The sequence below is a fragment of the Corvus hawaiiensis genome, chromosome 2 (genome assembly GCF_020740725.1).
Source record: "Corvus hawaiiensis isolate bCorHaw1 chromosome 2, bCorHaw1.pri.cur, whole genome shotgun sequence".
Taxonomy (NCBI): Eukaryota; Metazoa; Chordata; class Aves; order Passeriformes; family Corvidae; genus Corvus; species Corvus hawaiiensis.
In genome coordinates, this window is record NC_063214.1 from 110676838 (window position 1) to 110698930 (window position 22093).

Consider the following 22093-nt stretch of genomic DNA (forward strand, 5'->3'; position numbering starts at 1 on the left):
CAGGCACCAAACTTGAAAGAATATAAAGAAGTTTATTAACAGACCTAAAATAGGAAAAAGAAAAGAGGGAAAAAAAATTAAAATCATACCACACCTTCAGAACACTTCTCCTCCCCCCACCTTTCTTCATTCTCCCAGGGACAATGTAAAAAGACAACCCTTGAGATGTTCAGTCTGTTTACCGCTTCCATAATAACCTTGTTCAGTCCATTTAGGAAGAGTCTCTCTTGCCCATGCTATGAAAACATTACACAACGAGACAGCCGCCCAGGTTGGTTCTCTGCTCGCATGTGAGTCCCTTCCCCCGACTTGCAGCTCTTCCCACAACTGCTTTCGAGGGACCACCCTTCAATTACTGGGGTACAATGGTTGAGCCATTCAGAAACAAAAGTTCTCTTCACCCATCTCTGGGAGCATTTAATCTCTAAGAACAGAGGCCCTCCTCCTTCCCTGGGAGCAAAGGGTCCTCCTCATCTTCATCTTTAGGACTATCTCTGGGAGCCTCTCTAGGAACTGAGGTTTTCTCCTTTTCCATTTGGAGCAAAAGTCCTCATCGCTTCCATCTCTCCCTGTTCAAACTTCTCATGAAATTACAGCAGCTTCAGCATCTGCCTATCTCAGCGCAGGTGCTTTTGCTCTCAAGTACAAGTTGAACGCTCCACCCCCCATATCTTCATGAAATTACAACAGGTACTCTGATATATCATAGCTTTACAACAGAATTTCAGCTTTAAGCATCTCCTCTTTCTCTTCCCTCAGGTTTTCAGCTCTTCACAGCACTAAAAGGGTTAATCTCACCCAGGCCTTGCAGCTGGAATGTGGCTTATCGCTGTTGCTCACATGATACTTTGCTGGACAGTGGTGCAGCTTCAGCTGAATCTTGGTCGCACTGGAAGGGGCGGGGGAGCTGAGCTGCTCCGGCTGCCCGCAGCAGGGCTGTGGGGAGGTTTCCGTGGGTGGAACAGGGCCCATCGGCTCCAGATGGCCATGGCCCAGCCCGGCCCGGCCCGAGCAGGGTCTGGGCCGGGCCCACCTGTCCCCATATGGGGCCTGCAGCTACATGTCCCAGCACCAGAAATGAGACAAAGCTGTAGGCGGAGTTTTCTATTCTTAAGTGTGTATCCCAGAGGCGGTCACAACTTTAAGTGGCTTAAAGAATTGTCCATATTCAAACTGGCCAGCTGATAGGTTCTGTCAGGTCACAGGGGAAGCTGTAAGCACCCCTTTGCAAGAACATCACTCCTGGGACTATGTTTGTTAACCCATGACATCACCTAGGTGTAAATAGAAAATTACTGTTGTAATTAAAATTGCAATATATTTTATTACTATAACAGTTTTTATTGCTGAGAGTAAAATTTACATATTCTTATGTGTAATTACATTTCCAAATACTAATTTACTTCTATGTGACTTTTTTGCAGCTCAGTAAATCATTCAAATCAATATTTCTCTGAGATACCTTCATTTTAGAACTGTTGCTTCTCTATTTCCAGAGCTAGCAATTCATTAAATACCTTGCTGTGAACTGAAGGGAATGGCTATTGTTTCCTCCTTTTCAGCTGAATGTTTTAATAAAAAACACACTGTGTTCCTTCTCTGTGAGTTAGTTTTGGGGCATTTCATCCCATTTATTTTGAAAAATGGCAGTGAGACAGGTTTTGTATGTGGGGTAGAGATTGGTAAATTTCAAAAGAACGCCACTTGAACCAGATTACTGTTGCAGTTGTAGACTTTTTGAAAATATATTTAAAAAACATGACAGCATAATTCTACAAAAGAAGTTATCTTCCCATTTGTGCTACCCACTCTTTCCATGAACCACATTTTCAAAATTCTGTTTTTCTCCATTTGCTGCCTATAAATATTAAAAATAGGTTCTGTATCTTCCCTTTTAACTCAGCATTGCAGGAAACAATAACAAATATCAGGCAAGTCAAAGAGGTACTTCTGCTTTGCTTTACTTTACTGATTTTTGTGAAATATGAATTTCAAAGTCCGGTTAAAGCAGTCTTCAGGAAACTGTTATACTTTCTTTGCTTTGCCTCAAACCCAAAAATGCTAAAGAAGTCAAAAAGTAACTTATCAGTAAGATACATAGAGAAAAAAGGCTTCATGACTTGTGAACAGTGGAATTAATGGTCTGTGGTGTTGGGTCCTGGAGGGCTATTTAGAGTCTCTGATTTCTAACAAAGATGCACTTTCACAATGAGGGCTTTTCTACAGAGTAGCACTAATAGGAACTCCCTCTTCTATCTTGCTATATATAATTTCTGATATCCTTTTAGCCTTTTTCCCTTTCAAGTCTGCCTGACATTGTCCTGGGTGTTGAAACAGTATTAGGGAAGAAAGGATATACACATTCACATGTACGCACAGAGTGCAATCTCATAAACTCATTTCCCAAGACCTAAAGTGGCAAAAGCATTTCTTTCATTTTTAAACTTACTATTTATGTGTCTTTAACAAAGTGTCTTAAAAACATTGAAGAGAATGCATGGAGGCAGCAAAGTTAAATGCGCATTTCTACAGAAGTTTCAGGTATAGTTTAATTATGCTTTCAAAAATCTGGACCAGTCTTCAGCAATATGTGGCCTCCACCCCACATTTTCTTTCATTTGCAAACCATATTCTTCAGTTAAACTTGGGTAGTTCTGATCTTATCAGCCAGTCTCTTTCTCAAGCCACTCTGCAGATCCATTGTACAAAGCCAGCCACCAAAGGGGTATATGCAGGAAAAGGGAATAATTTTTTATAACAGTCCATAGGGAAAGGTAGAAGAGAGAGTTCTTCTTGGGTGGGAGGAGATAGAGGGTGTAAATGCATTTATTTGAAACTCACTGCTGATAAACTGAAGTGCCTGACAGTCTATCCAGAAATTTGATTTGGCATCTGTGATCTAGAAAATTTTAATAACCTCTGTAAGTCCATGCAGGAACACAGAGAAATTCCCATATGCTCTCTCTCACACACACTTGAAGTACTACACAGTAAACGTTAGAGCTTTAGGATTTCATTTTCTCATTTCCATCTATAAAGCTACTGTTGGCATAATTTTTCTCTGCTTTTAATATTCTGTGTGGATAGAAAGACCAGACTGACCCCTGCTTAAATTCTATTGAAGTCAGTGGAGCTATAGCAGATAGAAATTGTATTTATTGTTTTCAGTAATTCAATCCAACTCCCCTGTAAGGAATAATTAATAGTGTGCAGTTGAAATAATTATACATATATGGTTAAATATTAAAATATTTTTATGGTTTTTTTCTCTTGCATATGATGTAATATAAGAAAATAACTGATACACTAACATATTCCTACATATTTTTATTCAGCAAACACAGAACATGACGAAAAAATGCTTTAATAGCACACTAAATGCTCTGAAAAGAAAATGTGTTCAGAATAAATTATGTTAGCAGTATTTTTCCTGATCAGATCGGTGTAAATCCAGCTTTAAAAAAAAATATATTTATCCCACACCTCCTCTTCCTTTAAAAAGTGTGAAGGAATTATGCCAAGAAAAAGGTAGCAGTTAGTACAGATAAAAGCTTCTATAAGCAATGAAGAATTCACAGTGACCGTATAATAGTCTGGAAGTAAATCATGTATAGAGATGTATTTAATTTAGTGTGTGTAATGACACCAGATAAAAAACTGAAAATGAATCTGAATCTGGGTTCTGTGACTGATTTGCATAGCAGTTGATTTTATCATCTGCTTACTATGTCTAATAATTCAGCAGAAGTTTATAGTGTCTTAATTGGTTTATGTTATTGGTTCTTAAGTATACACTGTGTAATTTTTCCTTGATATCAAAACCCACGGTTGACTGGAACATAATTTGCACCTCATCTTCCATTTCAGTGACTCTGTTAATTCCATTCTATCACTCCTATCAATGACTAAATGACACCAAATGAGCATTCAAAGTAATTTGCCTTGAATTCTTTGCTTTTTGACTTGTATCCTATTTTTGTGTTGATTGGCAGCATGGGAGAAACAACTCTTGTTGGAAACCATTCTCTTTACTTCTGAATTTCCTCACTAAAGAATAGATATGTTAATTAATTTTTTTCTTGCTTCCTTCTCTCTTGTCCTATTTTTAGCCCATTCTTTTTTTACCACTTAGAAATTCTGACTTCCTCAGCTTTCCAGAAAAACTGCAGTTTTACAGGATGGCAAGACATGAAATTCATTAGTGTCCCATCAGACAATGGACCACCACTGACAAATACCATGCAGCTTCCCTTGGTGGTTTGAACCACCTTTTTTCCTCAAATTGTGTATTTGGTCTCTAATGGAAGTTTTATATCAGGAAATCCAGCAAATAGAAGCATGAAAATATGTGAGAGTCATAGGGTTTCTTGTGTAAGGACATTCAGCCCACAGCTAGCTCACTGAATGAGCAGGGTCTACATATTAAGAGAGAAGAGTGAGATTTAAGGAAAAGTTGCTGGATATGTTTGTTGCAGGAATTTAATAACTGGAAATTCATATTTCATGGGATCAGATACTGGAATCAATATTAGGACTCTCTATTTTCTCTATTAAAAAAAACCAAAAACAAGACAGGAGGGAAAAAAAAAAGTTTGCAGGCAAAATCGATGTGAAAACATGAAGGAAATTTAAATATGAAAACCAAGTAAAACACTGTGAGATACACCTATTGTTTTTGTTTAGGTCAATGTAAATTTTTCCGTCTAATGGCAATCAGTGCTTGAAATGACAGCTGATATCTCTGTTTCAGTGTATCATTAGTACTTTAAAAATGCAGAGAAACTTTTTAAATTAAAATATACATTAAAAAAAGAAATACCAGAATTATTGTATTCTAAAGAGTGTTCAGTTATAGCTTGTGGAGATACAAAAATTTGATATCACAATATATGGAAAAGAAATGCTTTCAGTGCTTAATTACACTGTGCAGTGATAAATCTTGAAGGCTTGAACAATGGTGGTTTGGTCTTAAAAGTCACAAAAGGGAGTGGTCTCATCTGATTTTATTAAGATAATCTCACAAAATTTTGAAATTAATAGGTTGACCTGAAAGCTGCAGAGATATGAATAAACGCCTGATATTTTAAGGACCTCATTAAAATTAATCTAGAGTCATGCCTGGCAATGCTAGTAAGGCAATAGAGATGTGCCAGTGGGGATATTTATTCTTTTCTCAGCTGATTGGGGCAGAATTCACATGTTGGTGTTCTCACCAATTAAGCCTCTAGTGGAAGAATAAATGAAAGACTTCACTTCTATCACATTACAGTCCTGCAATACAATCAAATAGTGTTGAAATGTTATAACACTCTCATAACAACTGGCAGAAGTCCCTGAAATTGCTCCAGTGCAATAACGTGCTATAAAATGTACAGCTAATGAGAGCTGGATATGGAGAATAATTTAAGATGAAAGTTGGGCTCCTGTAGCCCAGGCATTTCAGATTTTTTCTGCTCATGGACTGTATATTTGTAATGTACTGTCTTGATTAATGTTGGTTTTGAAGCTTCTGTGACTGTGGAAAACACACGTGGGTGGGTGTACAAGCCAGGAACAGCTTTAACAAACACATCTGTGCTGACATGTTGAAGGGAGAGTAAGACAAACCCAGTCCTGAGGGATTTTAGTAAACTGAATTTAATGGGAATTGAAAGTTCTTAGTATCACTTTAGGACTTTAAATAAATCAGTTTTGCACCAAACTGATGGTTGGATTAAATGAATTCTTCTACTTTGAATTCAGTGGTGTTCCCCAGCATACTGAAAACCTTCATCAGTTTTGCTCAAGAACAAAGAAGAAAAATATAGCACAAATTTACTGTTTAATATAACTAGATGAGTTATGATACAGTCTCCTCTTACTTGAGGATCTGAGAGTTTTAACTGGTGAGCAGATCAAAAAGATGCATATTAAATAGGAACCGGTAAAGGAGATACATAGTGATGATTTTGTGATTTGGTGCTGCAAAGGCAAATGAGTGATCCTGCAGTCAGGAAGAATTAGATACCTGAATCTATTAATTCAGTAATTTTTAGAAAATGCTTGGAAATTAAAAAGAGGTAATGTATAAATAGTACTTTTAAAGCTGTTTCTTTGGAACGCTATTTGCTGCTTATCCCAATTTTTAGTTTGTTACACTGTACATATATATGTATATATTAAAATTTATTTATTTTTATGTACTGGTGGGAGTCTAATTTTAATATTGAACACTAACATTTGTTTTGTATTTTGTCTTGTGTGTGACTTTTAGTATTCCAATGTGACTGAGAAGATATTTATGCTGCTGAGTAATAAAAGATTAATTAGACCATGTAGTCTGATAATCATCAAGAATAAAAGTTTGACTTGAAAAACTGGATTGCAGAATACAGAAAGCTTGTTCCAGATATGAGCACTCCTAAATCTCCTCTCTTATCACCTGATAAATCACATTCACTTTTCAATGATTGCTGTGTTCTGTGTTATTTGACTAGAACTTATGCTAAAAACAAAGTAATCTGTTTAATTAAGTACCATGTCTTTAAGTGTTATGAGACAATGAGTTTAACTGTTGTGCCAGTTACTTGATACAGTGGTGAGTGGAAATTGAATTTGCATTTACAGATATAAAATTTACAAATAAATTACATGTCAGCATGGTAAATACTATTGTACTAACATTTTCTATTTCAGGGGTGGAAGGTAAGCCGCAATATACTCATGAATATCCATAGGTCCTTCCCTATTCTCTGGATGACAAAATTGTTTTTCAGTGCAGAAACAGATCAATATAGAACATGCTACCTAAGGCTGAGCTTCCTTAAATTTTCACTGAAGGAAACACATTATTAAATACTAAATGCTTTGATGAAGGAGAAAAAAAAAGAAATTTTATTTTTGAAAAGTAATGACAGTTTCATAGAAAGGATACAAAAATTAATTCTAACATAGAATAGTAATTGTTAGCTTCTGTCCTTTCCATTTAGTAGCTCAGTGGAGAGCTGCTATCCACCTACATTTAGGGCCCTGCCTGTCTGTCAGAGGGAGAGGAACACAGAAATACACAGCATCTTCTGTCCATATCCCAGGCAGCTGGGAGTACTCAGCTACTGCCCTATGGGATCTGCAGTCACTCCCAATATAAATTCACTGAACTTCACCTGTGGATGGAACAGAAGATCAAAAGCACAGTGCTAATAAATATGTAAGATGATATACACTGGCTGAGGCTGAGTAGTTCTTCTCATATAAGCCTAAATAGTTCTTCTCAGAGGCTTTTAAAAAACATGACAATGTCTGGTGCAAACTGAAAGACACTAAGAGTTTGTCGCCACAGCTAGAGAGAGTTTTCCTATATCTCTCAAATTCCTTCCTCTGTGGCTCATTAGTTTACTTGTGGTTATGTTATTCAAGGCCAGGTAGGATGAGGCTCTGAGTGACCTGGTCTAGTGAAAGGTGTCTCTGCCAAAGGCAGGGGGATTGGGTGATGTTTGATGTCCCTTCCACCCCAAGCCATTCTATGATTCTATGAATCTAATGAAGATGAATGCTAGCTCCTGACTTGCAGTTCTGATTTGTTATGCCTAGACTAGAAAATACACTGTGGACAAAATGACGTGGAAGTCATCTTCTGTGAAAGAGCACATATCCATAAGCTGTTAACTTCCAAAATAGGACAGCCATTTCCATTCCGTGGATTGGGAATGCTCCCTGACACAGTTCCCAAAACATGCGTAAGAGTTTTTTGGGAGAGACAAGACAACGGCAGAGAGAATTTTCTAAAGTTAACAGCAGAGATAACTGAGGTTCCAGGGCCCAGGAACCTTTGGACCGTAGAGGGAAAAGGGGTCCAAGAAAACCAGTTGTTATTCAAGGACAGCTTACTAAAGCCTCAGGGACAGTTCATACCAACAAGTAGGAAGTCAGGCAAAATTGGATGAACCAGGAGTTCCTAGCAAATCTGAAACAACCAAAAAAGGAAGTATACAAGAGGTGGAAGCAGAGATAGATATCCTGGGAACAATGTAGGGACACTGAGCATGCAAAGATGCAATTGGGAAAGTCAAAGCCTACCTGGAATAGAATCTGGAGAGGCATGTCAAGACATCAGGAAGAGCTTCCTCAAGTCCATAAGCAGAAAAAGGAGGACTGAGGAAATATGTCCCCACTGTTCAATTAAGAGGGGGCCCCAGTGGCAAAAGACACAAAAAAAAGTGCTGAGTGCCTTCTTGACTTCAGTTTTTACTAGCAAGACCAACCTTCAGGAATCCCAGGCCATGGAGGCCAGGGTGGAATGCCTGGAGCAAGTTAAAACTACCTTTGATGGAAGAGGATCAGATCAGATGATACTTAAGCAAAGTGGTCATACAGAAATCCATGGGTCACAAGTGCTGGGAGAGCTGGCAGATGTCACTGTGAGGCTATTCTTAATTTTCTTCAAATGATCTGGTGGCTGGGAGACAATTCTGAGGACTGGAGGGGAAAAAAAGTCTTCCAGAAAGGCAATGAAAAGGATGCAAGGCTGATCAGGTATTCTTGGAGACCATTTTGAGAGATATGAAAGACAAGAAGGTGATTTGGAGTAGTCAGCATGGATTCACAAAGGGAAAGTTATGCTTAATGAGCTCAGTCACCCTCTATAGTGAAATGACTGGCTGGGTGGATGAGGAAAGAGCAGTAGATATTACCTCCTTGATAGGTCAGAGGGTCATGCTGCCATCCAGACTTTGGCAGGCTGGAAAAGTCAGCTGACAGGAAACTCACAGTTGAGATGAGGGAAGTTCAAAATTATGCTGGAGAGGAACAACCCAATACAGCAGTGAGTGCTTGAGACCACCCAGTGATGCTTTGCAGAAAAGGAATCATGGAGGTCCTGGCGGACACCAAGATGAATATGGGCCAGCAATGTATTCTTATTAGATATGAGAAATAAAAGCTGTTAACATGTCTTCTTATTGACAAAATCTTACTTTGAAATATGAAAAGATGTTTTCCAAAATCCTGAATTTGTAAGGAAATCAAGAGGTTTTGTTTTCTGTTTCAAGACCATGTATTTTCTCTTTAGTTCACTTAGTTTCCAAGCTGTTTCTATTTTTGTCTCTTTAATGTTGTAATAAATGAGGTATTTTAGCTACTTTATATCCTCAATAAAGTATTCATCAGTCTAAATATTACTAATAGGCACAAAACCTGTTACTCTTACAAATATTTAATAAAAATCATTACAGACCTTGATTTTTATGGCACTTTTAGTTTTTATTTTTATAAAGAAAAACCATCTACGATACTCCTCATGACTCTCAATGATTTTTCAGTCATATAACTAAAACTCCAAGGTCTACCATGATAAATTAGTGAGCTATGGGTCATTAGCAAAATATGAATTAATGCAAAATGCACAATAGGCTGCACATTTTAGCCTTTCTCCAGATGGTTAATTAAATATTTGAAGGCACAATATGACAAAAGTATGACAATATTGTTACTTAATGGCACTGAATATGAAAGGAGTTTAATTGTTCTATTTCTCTCTTTCATCATTGATTAAAATAATGTATTTCAATGAAATTTGGCATTGGTCAACATCTCAGTATTTCCTCTTAGTTGAAAATTAGATCATCATTCCTTAAAAGGAAAAAATTATAATTTGCTGAACAAATTGGAATGTTGCATTAAAAATACAGTCTTACAATATGTAACTTCTTTAAGGTTGAAATTACACATCCCAAAAATACGTAAAACTTTTAATTCCTGGGGATGCTGTTCTAAAAATCCACATTAGGACTCCTTCACTATTTATTAATAAAAAACCTTATCAATGAACATTATTATTTTGCAGTCTTTTCCAGAACACTTCCCAAAATTTGAGATTATAATTTTTTGTTTCATGTGATGTGTAAAGAAATGCTCTTTTAAGAATTCATTAAAACATTATGATTGTGGATAATTTATTTATATTTCATGTACAATAGCATTAAAATTAAGACTTATTATTAGAAGTATTTGAATATAAATTTATTAAAGTATTAAAATAGGGTTATTTGATTAAAGTAAGAACCAGCAGATCCTGGTGACTTGTTTGTCCAAACACCTCAGTCTGAGATGCAGACCCTGTGGCTTCACAGCAAGGCACCTTGCAGGCTCTTCCTGCACCTGATAGAATACCTTGTAAACCTGTATTTTTTTTAGTCTGTAGCATTACCTTATAAATGAGACAAGTCTTAGGACTGCAGAATTACCTCAGATACAAAGAAAAAAATCTCTTGTGAATTGTGGTGAATGATGTCATTGACTGCTTATGTGCACTAAACTGACAGGACCAGGAAGACACAGGAATTGTGTAGTCTCTGTGGAGTCTGCATGGAAGTCCAGGAAAAAAAATAAAGTGATCAAGTTCGGGGAGTGAGGTGAAATTTATAAATCAGAGCTTGCTAAAAAATATCAGTAATCTGTGTGTGTTCCATCATTTAGCAGTATTTCATTCAGGAGCTCAGAAACTGCTTTAGTGATTAACACCTTGCACCTTTGTACTGCAGAACCACGGCCATGTTCTGAAGAATTGTTATGTGACTTACCAGCACTATAAATTCAGAAGCCATCTGAAACTTATAAAGGTTTTTAAAATATTGGTTGGAAGAGCCATCCAGAACCAAATAACTCACTTAAAACTTAATATTCCTTAGAGAAAGCACTCTTTGCTATTGAAATCTTTTGAGCTGCATGATTCTGAAAATCTCTCACAGTGTCTTTTTTGATACATTCATTGTTTAAAGAGAGTATAAAAGTTTATAGAGATGAGTATAAGAGATACTGGATATTAAAGCTTATTAATTACAGTCTACATTTCCCTCCATCAATATCCATGAATAAAGGGAAAATGGAATGAAAATACAGGCAACAAGAACCTCTAAAACGTTAAGCACAGAAACAACAACCAGAGATTTAACTCATGAAGAAATGTTCACAGCCTTACTGAAATGCTACAGATCTTAAGTTACAGAAGTGAGTTTACTGGTGACTACAAGAATAGACCTGAAGAAACTGCTTTGAAAATATACTTATTCCTTAACTCTTAGTGAAGATTTGGCAGTAACTGAGCTCTGTTTATACACAACCAACATAGACAGTTCAGGACAGGAAAAACCTTTCCTTCTCTGTAGAATTTGTTTCTCTATAGTTTCTCCCAGAGAGTGTGAACATTTTACAAAACTCATCCAGGTTCTTCACTGGTGCAGCTGAGATAGAAAACACTGGGATTGATTTTTGCTTCTAAAACGTAGGACACTAAGCTGTGTTGGAAAAAATCTGTTCACCCCTCTGTCTCCTCACCCCCATCCCATCATGGGAAACAACCTTCCTGCTTTGCTAGTGGGTCTGGAATCACTTGCAGTGTACAGTGTACAACCTCTACCAGTGATTTCCTTAAAAATAGCCTGCCCACTTGTAACACTTGAGCAGCATTAAAGATTTAGGATAAAATCCCAAGTACAAAAGTGTAGATGTCAAGGTGTGCAGAGGAGGATCTGTTCCAAGAGGGTGGGGAATGACCATGATCTACCTGTGGTCAGTTCTGGAAGACCACTGGCACTCTGCATCTATTCTGAAGTGTGCGTAGCTGCTGGAAGGGGCTGAAGTCTTAGAAGAAAAAATGATTCCAAGGTTGGTAACTTAGTAATTTGAAAGGATGTTTTGACTCTACTAAATTTTATTCTATTCTTTATTTCTCTTGTGGGGTCAGTGACCCGCTTGTATTCACTGCAGCTGAATTTAAAGATTTGTGTCATGAAATCTATTGATAAATTTTATCTTATTTTCCTTTTCTAGTTTAGGTTTTTTTTTGACAGAATCAAATGTAAAGTACTGCAGTTCATAATACTCTACTGAATGGAGTTCAGATTTATAGCCAAATCTTAGGTATTCATAGAATTCTTGCTTTTAGTAGTTGGAATTTAATTAATATAAATGTACACAAATATATATATACACACACATATACACACATATTTTATCTATGCAACCCCATCTTCGCAATACAGTAGATTTTCTAGAATTTACCTATACCACAGGCCCACAGAGTGACTGTGGCACCCATGGAGATCACCCAGTCCAACCCCTTGCTCAGGGCAGCACCAGCTACAGCAGGTTGCTCAGAGCTGTGACCACTCAAATATTAATATGCGCAAAAATGGAGATTCAGAAGTTTTCCATTTTTTTTTTTCTTTCAAATACTTTTGAGATTGAGAAATATATGATTTCTGAAAATGGTGTGAAAGGTCTGAGATCAAGTTTACCTTCTCACTCAGCTGGGAAAAAAGAACTGAAATAAAGAGTAAACTGAAATGAAGAGTACTGTAAAGACTCAATATTCTCTTTGGTTAAGATAACATGATAATGACTTGTTGGCATTAAAATTTAATTTGTGCCGATCTAACTTGAATAATTAACGTTATTCTCATATTAAAATGCAGAAGGCATATACTTCCTATTTCCTAGCCTGAATATATTAGGAGCTTAGCTGTCAAATGACTTGACAGAGAGCCAAAAATTTGCCGAGATACCTGAGATCACATTTGAAAGGGGAAAAATGCTGTTATTAGAGCAAAGCTCCAAATAATTATAGCATATGAAACAAAAGGTCAAGCCAAGGTGTTCCCTCATTAAAGAAACTCTTGGTACTACAAGAAAAAAAATCAATTTTGGTGAACCCTTTTGACTACTGATTGTTAAATCTAAAGCTCATCAGAGACCATTTCAAGAGAAAATATGTATTGAGGTACATTTAGATATTGCTTTGAAACTAATTTCTTCTCTCATTTGTCCTTTTGCACTTCCTCAGAACAGATGAAGTACTTGCAGAAGCTGAAGAGAGGGAAATAAGAAGTTGTTCCGGTTTGGCCAAATTTAGAAATATATCCTCTGAGAGAAGGCAGGTCACCACCCCTCCCCCACCAGGTTAGGGGAAAATAAATTTTTCTCAAAGGAAAGTGAAAGAAATAAAAACTATTTATTTAACAAACACATGGGAAAAGGAAAATAATGCTAAATAATAAAAATCTCTCGCTGTGGGGAAAAAACCTGGGAAAGTGTTAGAGTCCTCCCTTTGGTCTCCTCAGAGCTGGGGCTTGGCCCAGGGCCAGGCCCTCTGTGCCCGGTGGAAAGTCCTCCCGATGTGCTCTGATATTGAAGCAGTCCAGCAGAAAAGGGAGAAAATCCTAAATTCCAGGGAAGGGAAAAAAATTCAACTCTCAGTCTCTTTCTGGAGAAAAAGAAGCTGAAACTGGCCAAAAAACTGAGTCGGGAAACAGCAAGCTGGGTGCTTCCTCCCTCCCCTGCCGCAGCTGGGCAAAAGTTGCTATCTCTGTGTGACCTTTGACAAGCTGCAAACTGCTTTGAAAAAGTTTTGCTCAGTTTTTCCTTCCCTCTCTCAGGCTCAATTTAGAGGCATAGAAAGGCACAAAGTTAATTTCTGGGCATAGGGCAGAGATATGGGATACACATCATAAAGTCACCCCAAGACAGAAGTGATGATGGTCTAAAAAGGGATCAGTTCCTTAGGCAAATCAAAGTCTATATGGAATCATTACTTTATGGGACAACTGGACTTAAAATGGACTACATAATACCCAAAATCTTTGTGTTGATCAGAGGAAAGAAACTGCTTCATACATCCTAACGGCATGTCTAAACGACTGTGGCATGCCTTTTATATCCCCTAAGCCTACGGCTAAAATCAGCATTTTGGCAAGAACACACTCTGTCCCAGGAACACCAAGAGTGAATCACTCCAGTTACTAAATCTGAGTGACAGTCAGTCCTATAGCAAAGAGCTTTCATAGCCATAAAAAATTTTCTTCATAATTTGAAGCATTTCTGATAGTTATTATTATTTCTACGTGATATTTTTGATTGGCTAACGTTTCTTTATGAACAAGAAGAAATATATGAAGAAATCATAGTTGATAGCACAATTATTGCATTTTAGTTACACATTAGAAAATACCAAAACATACCTTTTTTTCCTAGTCCATACTGGAAAATAGAATAGAAAAGTATTATATCAGAAGACACTGGTGGTGCTGAAGACACAAAAACATTTAATAAAATGCCAAAACGTATGTACTTTCACATGCAATCTTTAGGGTTGGAAATGACCTCCAAGTTAATCTGGTCCAACCTTTGACCAAACACCACCATGTCAAATTAAACCACGACACTGAGTTCCACATCCAGTTGTTTCTTAAACACTTCCAGGGACAGTGACTCCGCCACCTCCCTGGGCAGCCTGTTCCAATGTTTAACTCTACTTTCAGTGAAAAAGTTATTGCTGATCTCCAACCTGAACCCCCCTGATGCAACTTGAGGGCATTTCCTCTTGTCCTGTCACTGGTTTTCTGGGAGAAGGGACAGACCCCCACCTGACTACAACCTCCTGTCAGGGAGTTCAGAGTGATAAGGTCTTCTCTCGGCCTCCTTTTCTCCAGGTCAAACATCCCCAGCTCTCTCAGCTGCTCCTCATAGGACTCTCCAGACCCTTCCCCAGCTCTGTTCCCTTCTCTGGACTTGCTCCAGTCCTTCACTTTCTTGTAGTGAGTAGCCCCAAACTGAACACAGGATTTGAGGTGTGCCTTCACCAGTGCCGAGTACAGGGCACGTACTCATACCCACATCTATATACATCCATGCACAAACAGAGAAAGTGGGAATCAGTAATCTGTTCTTCTGTTTTTTTGGAAAAGAATTTTTCAAACCTCAATAGAAAATTCCTCACAGTAGTTTGTTGTGAGCACAAGAGTATATGCAAATTACTGCAGAAAGCAATCTTAAAAAAACAAATTTTCCAAAATAAACAGGCAGAGGTATCACATGTACCATAGAACCTGACAGTTGGATAGCTGAAATAACAGAGACATTAATGAGAAACTACACAGAAAAAAACCAAACAAAAACTCCCCAAAATAAGAGCTGAAAAAAGTAGTAATCACAATACATATTATATTGGCACTGCTTAAATATTTTACTTCAGGTGGCCAAACCTACATAATCCAGCTTTTAAACAGGTAGTACCTAGGCTGCTTTCCAGAGTTGAATTTTAAAGGTCAGGCAATCAGATATTTTCAATTATTCAGAACTTTGAGAAATGTCTTTGAAGAAACAATGCATGGAAGCGGAGGCTTTGGACAGATAAGCTAGCATTATCAGAAATAACGTTTGTGGATAATTAACCTGTGCAATTCAAGAAGTTGAGAATATTACCGTAACCTAAGAGGACGGTTTGTTGTTTTCTCAATAAATGATTATAAACCTATTTTTGTTCACCCAGTTATACATCTGTGCCTAAACTGACTTAGCTGGTTTAGATTAATTGTAATATTTACTGTTAAGCAGGACAAAAGAACTGTTTGAGAGTTCAAGAAGCCTCCAAAACTACAAAAAACAGCCCAGTTATAAATTCAGATGCATCAATAATTTTGAAAGACCATATCACAGATCAGTTTTCAAAATCTAACCTACAAGATCTACCTGGGCTCTTTATAATGAACAAATTTTAACTAAGTGCAACTTCTTTTTTTTTTTCCTCAGGTTATTTTCCTTACTTTTATCTTGTATCCACGTATAGAGACTTGTTTAAAGACGACAGAAAGACTTAATCAGTTAAAAAAGAGCACTAGAGGATTTCTACATGCTTTTTTTAAAAGAGTGTTTTACCAAAAAAGAGGCTGCGATGCACTGAGAAATGAGTCTATATCTGTTTGTTAACAACAGAGGCCCCCATTCACTGGCTTTTTTATTATACTAAGTAAAGAGTAATACAAAGTTTTATTTAACCTGAATTAACTTGTAGCTGTGTAGCCTAACAGTAAGAGAATATGTGGCATATCATGTTGGGAGTGTAAAATCTGTAAAATTTCATTTATATCTGCACAAGCCAATCAATCTCCTCAGTGTTAGGGGATTACAAAATGAATTCTCAGAAAAGTGTTATGAGGTTTGTATACAGTACTGGGTATATTTCCACCTCTTCCTGTTGCCTTTCATACAGAAGCACAAGAGGAGACATACACCTATTTCATTATTATAATTATAGAACAGAAATGAAAAAAAGCTTTTCTAAGAATGACCTGTAGATAATTTACTGGATTTTCTATGTTTCAAGGACATCTGTCATTTAACACTTTAACTAAAATTACTGCTACTCCTCTATAAGCAGAGTACGGGAAGCCAGGCACATAACCTTCACTCTTCATTTTCATTTCACTGTATAAATTTTCATAATTTATTCAATACTATTAAATGTAAAATTGCAAAGACAATTCTAGTATTATTTTGTGCCTTTTCATCATAGAAAAGATCCACAGAACCAGCTTTTGAGCACAAGTTATCTTTTTCTTGAAATGCATTTTGATAAATTTTCTATTAAATAAGCAATCTTATGAAGTTAGCTTCCTTTGCACTTCATAATGACAAAGATCCAATCTAATGAACATATATTTACTTACGAGCAAAAATGTCTAGAATAAACCTGAAAACAACAGAAAGGAGTTACAATAATGACATCTTTTTAACCATAATTAAAAAAAAACCCCAAAAATCTGATTACTACTGTTTGTTAATGAATGTTTAAACAATCTTTATTCTTGCTGCAGTTCAGAAATGCCAGTTAAACATGAACATAATGTGGCCATAAGCAATTCTAAGGAAGTAGGTGAGGCCACTCTCACAGTGTTCTAACTTGGGCATGAGTATTACTGAATTAGAGTCTAAAAGACAGGGTTTCCTGTGGAATATTCATTATTTAAATATCAGGCTATAAACAATACTACTCCCTGGGCACATCACCTATTAAAAAGGCTAGAGAAGAGGTGGGCTGCAGCCAGCATGAAAAAAAATGAGTAAAGATGTTAGAAGCAAGAAGAGATAATCTAGAAAAAATAAATCTCTGTCTAAATATAGACAAGAGAGACAATCATAAATTCCTGAATATGGACAGCAAAAGTAATGAGACCATCTAAAAGAGAGTCTGAGAATTAAATAGCAAAATGAGCAAAAACTAACAATAAATCTGTTTTCAAACACACCCAGAGCAGGAAACCTGCCAGAGAATCTTTTATCAATGCATAAAAGCAGTGTTAATCAATTCTTTTGGGCACTGTTCACTTAGGACATACCCATACCAACAGAAGAGCTGTCTGAAACATCTGTAGAAGATGTTAAACAAAGCTGACACTAAAGAATTGCTTAGGCCAAATGTCATTAATCCAAAGGTCTGCAGGACCTGAGAGGTGGATAGCTGAAACAATAAAGCACACAACCTCTCTCTTAAGCTGCCTTGATACTTCTGACTGAATGCTGGAAATATGATTCTCTTGCTCAAAGAATTGTTTATGGATTTCTCCTGGAACTGCACCCCTCTAGTCCTGTTGTTCTGAGTGGAAATTAGTAGAAACTCTAAGGAAAGAAAAGAATTAGTAGATACTGGCTTAAAAATAATCAGTATGAAAGGTTCAAAATGACTTTTACAAAAGTAAGTTCTGTTTTATAAAACCAGTGATATTTATAGTTCTCAACCAGTTGAATGGGGGTGATTCGGTTTCTGAAGTCTTCCTGGATTCCTGGAAGGCTTTTGACATTGCAGGACCAAAGGCTTTTAACAAAATGAAATGATCATGGCTAAGGTAGCAAAGGATGAGTTTTCACAATATTGGGAAAACCAGAATTCTACAGGCATCTTTGTTGGGACTTAGGCTGTATTCATGAACTATCTTAGAAAAGAATATATAAGAGGGTAAAAACATTTTGCTTATGATGTTAATCTCTTGTGTTAAGGACAAGTATAATTCTAGAGAGCTGGAGAAGGATCTTATGGTACTCCCTGACTAATTAAAATGTCAGAAGGAGCTCAGCATTGAGCAATGCATTTGCAGATGACAAACAGAACTCATTCTCCAGATAAATAATGTGCTCAGAGAATGCCTTTGAGCTGATATGATCACACAGGTATGACTTGGGTTTTATGTTGGGTGATTCCTATGATATACTTTTATTTACTGCTGCTCAGAATTAGGTTGATGTCATGAAACTGATAGGTGGGAAATACAAAAGTAAATGGAGAATCTTATTATAATGTGAGTGTTTGAGACAGGAAACTGTGCTCTTGAAGTCCTTACATGACACTGCACAATGCCATGATTTATTTGCTTGTGCAGTGTGGTGTTCTGGTACATTCATCACAAGAAAGATATATTTGATCTTATTAAGCTTAAAAAAAAAAGTTGATCAAATACATGGATGAGCCTATGTATGGGGAATAAGCAGCTGGACTAAGAATTGTCCCCATAGAAAAGATATGCTTTAAGTGGTACAAAATAATTAGTAACATGGTGAACAAATTATTGTTCACATTCTTTTCCAGCACAAGAATTAATGATGAGCCTGAAAATGCCTCTAGGAGACAGTTTTAAAGCCAAAGAATCTTATTTTACTGATAGAAGAACTGTGGCACTTCTGTCAGAGTATTTTGGCTGCTAAATTTGGGGCTTGAAGGAAAACTGGGCAAACACTTTGAAGTGATTTGGTGATGATTACCTAATGTGAAAACTTGTACTCAGAATATTACTACAGTAAGAGGCAATATGTCATATATGTGAAGCCAAGAACTTACTGATAGCTTAATTAAAACTTAAAAATATCATCAAAAATGCAACAAAAAGTTAGTTGTTCAGTTAAAATAATTCTGAGACTGATAGAGCAAGTTAATAGAGAATAGTTGCATTACGAATAATACACCTAAATACAAGAAAACTTACTAATATTAACCACTTGCCTTTTTCATTTTGATCATTCTGCCAAGATCCCTACAGATCTTCAGGCTGACAGCAACAATTTTCTTGAGGTATATCAGCAGGGAAAAGGGTATCAGTGACATTCCCAGTTCTTTGGGGCAAGGAGCAATGTGCTGATGGCAAGAGTAATTTCTCCTCACTCTTAAACCTGTTTTATGTTTAGCAAGGTCTGCTTCCATTTCACCTGTTCCCAGGTAAAGTTTGAAAGTTGTGCAATAGCATTTTATAATCATTATTAATAGAAAGTGCTCTTGTTTGTTATGCAGTGATAAGCCAGAGTTTTCAGACCTCGTACAGATATGGTGTGTGGAGATTAAGGAAACACACTGTGGAAACAAATTAGAAATAGCTCACATGTAGGCAAGCTCAGACCAGTGCTGAGACTCTGCCTTATCAGGTAAATAAAACGTTTATGGCCTTCTTCTAGTAATAAAAGTCATATTTATTACCCTGCAAAAGAAAATATATCCATCTCAGTTCTTGGAATTAAAGCAGCCAACAAATGGAAAGATACAGACAAAATGTGTACACTTGTGGGCTTTTTTCTTATGAGTTCTGTTAGAAACCAAATCCTGGGCTTGCTGGTGCTTTGATCTGACACAGCATGGTTATTATCTCTAAATAGATTAATACATTGCTTCTTAACTCCAGCAAACTCACACAGTTTTTCTGTGAGTTAACCAAGAAGGTTATATTGAGGGCTTCACTTCTAGCCGTAAATATGCGATATTTGCATTTCCATTTTCCCTCATGACTTCTCCATCCTGCACTTTATTCCTACGTTGAAAGTTATCAAGGGTCTCCTCTCAGGAATGGCTGCACAGAGCTCTGAGCATGCTTCTGGAGGAGTTAGGATTTGCCCCTCAGACAAAATGGAAATGTTTGATGAAGAAAAGTTAATTTTTGTAATTACCTTAAAGAGTCTTACCTGATTTCCTGCCAGGCCAATGAGCTTTCTGTCTTGGGAGAAACATTTTAGGTTTGCTTTTCTCATCTTCTCACAGAACATGGCAAATACAGAGCAATTATCCTGAGTCTCTTTATTGTCAGGTCCTTCCATACTATCAGGATCTTAGAAACATGGGAAACACTGTCAATCAGTATATTCGTCAGTTTTCATCATGCTTTCTAAAAGGTGACATCAAGGGATTCATTATCTTACTGCTGAACCTCATCAGACCCTCGTGACTGGTTGAAGAGCAGCATCCAGCAGAGGGTAACAGTGGACACCTGTAGGAGTTATGTTGATCTCAGTCAGCAGTGGGGGGACTTTTCACATTTCGTAGCAGTCTCTGGCAGTGTAAAGTGGAGCTCCTGGGAATAAACTTTTAGTTTTGGAAGTCAGATGTAATGTGGTGTTTTTTCAAGAAAGCATACAGAAGGCTTTAAACTCAGCAGAAAGAAATAAACCAAACAACCTTCCCCAAACAAAAAACACCCCACGAATCAGAAACACAACCAAACAACCCCACCCATCCACCCACAAACAAACAAACAAAACCCCACTCCCAAAAGATCCCTGCAAGATCTCCATGCCAAGTTTAGTTTCCTTCTATAATAGGAAAAACCCCAACAAATCAAAAACCCAACCAGAATCCATTCAGAAAAATAAAATTGAATAAAATGTATTTTTAGTAAGAAAGAAAACACATGGATTATTGCAGTAATTGCTGTGCTATGTAAGATGTTCAGCTTACTAGTAGGTACCATGAAAAACCCCCAAACTTCCTTAACCCTCCTTTCTGCCAGGAGGAGTTCTAGCACTTTCCTATATTGTCAAAACAGTAAATAATAATTTACACTGTAGACGTTTGGAGTTGTCTATTCAGGTTCTTCTTGAGTAAAAGTACATTTCACGCTGAATATTAAGAAGGCAGTTTGAAGAACTAACCCAGCATTGTTTGTTAACTTCTTGAGAAAAGTGACATTTCTGCTTTAAATAAGACTCTCCCCTTCAAAAACACCCCTCTACCATAAAAAAATTGTTTTCAGTGTGTGAAAATTTATGTTACATATTACAAAATGCTATTAAAAGTATACTTTTAAAAAGATAGTATTGAAAGCACTGCCATCTTTGTAAACAGAACAAAAGCCACATGCAAAATTATAGAATGATGGAAGAAAAGCCACCTGTTCAGTCACCTTCACCTTGCTAGTGAAAGACTGTTCCCTAACGTGCACACCTAGTGCTTATTAGCCCTTTTCAAAGCATCAAGCAGTGTAGCTGCATCCTATTCCCATGGGGCGTTATTCAGTGATTTCAGAGATCTCACTGTCAGGAAGATTATCAGTATGCTATTTAACCTCAATTTTCCTTATCCTAATTTAGTGTCATTACTCTCAGTTACCCCATCATAACATGTTTTGAGATGTAATATGAGCAAATAGATACTTAACAACAAGATAAACATCCCATCAGCCTTGCACAGGGAGGATTATTTTTAGATTCTCTTTAAACTCGGGGGGTCTTGTCTGATGTCTCAGCTGAGGGAATAAAAATAGTACAAGAAAAAAAATGTTAATGTCAAACTGTGCATTTTCACAGCTACCATATAACAATTACTGAAAGATGTCCAGTTTTGCATTCTTCCATTTTTGCAATTGGTTATCCGTGGATGCTTATTTTGCTAACTCAGATTTTGCTAAAAAATAAACACCATGCTGCAATAATAGATGTCCAAAAAGGAACTAGCCTCAGGATGAACAAAATAATGCACAAAAAAAGTGTCAGAATACTCCCTTAGCAAAGAGAACAGCAGATTCTTGTTTTCTTTATTGGTGTTTTGTTTTAGACTCTTGAATTTAGGATGCTGAAAAGCCAAATTTGATGGTTGTTATAGCTCATGGGGTTTTTTTCCAACCAAAAAAAGATTAAATCCACAGTGTTGTAATATTACAAGACGGACTGAACTAATGCTGTTAAGTTTCCCTACTAAAAGGGCTCATACCTGTGTAGTTTGGAGGGATACTAATTAATTGACAAAGCTGAGGGATATATGCCACAAAGAGAGGGATATGAACTGAACTTGCTGTAGATGTCATCATTATGAATGTTAAATAAGCTTTTTAATGACCTAAAAATGTGGGTAAAATTAAAGAAATTTCCAGGCAAACTCACACAGCACAAGTTACTGCGCTTCACACCACCCCCAACCGCTCTCAAAAATATTATTTGGAGTATATTTGTTTCACTACCAATTATATCTGCGAAAACTTTTAAGTTAGGGCTTCACACATTCTATTACAAATCAGATGTTCAGCTATCTTTTTAT

The 22093-nt window shown here is 36.9% G+C and overlaps 1 long non-coding RNA gene across 2 annotated transcripts in view; it reads right to left on the bottom strand.

Moving 5' to 3' along the window:
- Window positions 1–1165: 1165 nt before the first annotated feature.
- The window catches only part of LOC125321646, a 29644-nt gene continuing 8716 nt past the window's right edge, over window positions 1166–22093 (bottom strand). The window contains exons 3-6 of one of the 2 annotated variants that reach the window (XR_007201625.1): window positions 21219–21305; window positions 19984–20146; window positions 19750–19892; window positions 1166–1274 (exon numbers count right to left, since the gene is read on the bottom strand). This is a non-coding gene — a long non-coding RNA (uncharacterized LOC125321646). Of the gene's footprint in view, window positions 1275–19749; window positions 20147–21218; window positions 21306–22093 lie in introns of both variants that reach the window. The other variant, XR_007201624.1, reaches the window with a different exon arrangement.